At 68.2% G+C, this 551-nt stretch overlaps 1 protein-coding gene across 4 annotated transcripts in view; it reads left to right on the top strand.

Moving 5' to 3' along the window:
* TTC17 (tetratricopeptide repeat domain 17) overlaps positions 1–551 on the top strand; it is a 105,313-nt gene that overhangs the window by 33,516 nt on the left and 71,246 nt on the right. The window lies entirely within an intron of this gene.

Here is a 551-nt window from a genome sequence, read left to right as displayed (position 1 = left end):
TCCTGCTACCCTGCTCTGAGCCCCACTGGCGCTGGCCCTGGAACAACGGTGTGGACCCTGTGCCCCCGCTGGCCCCCCGCCCACTCACTCCCAGTGCCCCTCAGCCCTGCGGCCCCTCGCCTGCCCCGTGGCCGGTGCTCCCTGCTGCAGGCACTCGCATTGCACACGGGGATGTCTAGAGGAGGCACAGGCAGCCCTACACAGGATGCAAGCAGCTACAGCACGAGGCACCAGCCACGGGGCAAACGAGGGGCCATTTTTCCCCGCTGTGCTCAGCACCAGCTTGTAACCCGGCCCTGCTGCCAGCTTGGGCTCCACGTCAGCTCTGGGCTTGCCCGTCGGGGATGCTGCATAGGGCAGTGTTTGCTGCTGCGTAGGGCAGTGTTTGCTGCTGCTGCCTGCCCGGAGCTTGTGCGCTGGGCAGCACAGAGGTGGAGGTGGCAAACGCTGCCCGGCACAGCAAGTGGGGGGCTGCAGCTGCTGCCGTCACGTGCAGCCCCGACGGGCGAGCCCAGAGACAGCACAGAGCCCAGGCTGGCAGCAGGACCGGG

This window comes from Alligator sinensis, unplaced genomic scaffold (assembly GCF_000455745.1).
Source record: "Alligator sinensis unplaced genomic scaffold, ASM45574v1 scaffold267_2, whole genome shotgun sequence".
Classification (NCBI taxonomy): domain Eukaryota; kingdom Metazoa; phylum Chordata; order Crocodylia; family Alligatoridae; genus Alligator; species Alligator sinensis.
Note: the sequence above shows the minus strand (reverse complement) of the source record. Positions and strands in the feature narration are given on the sequence as shown.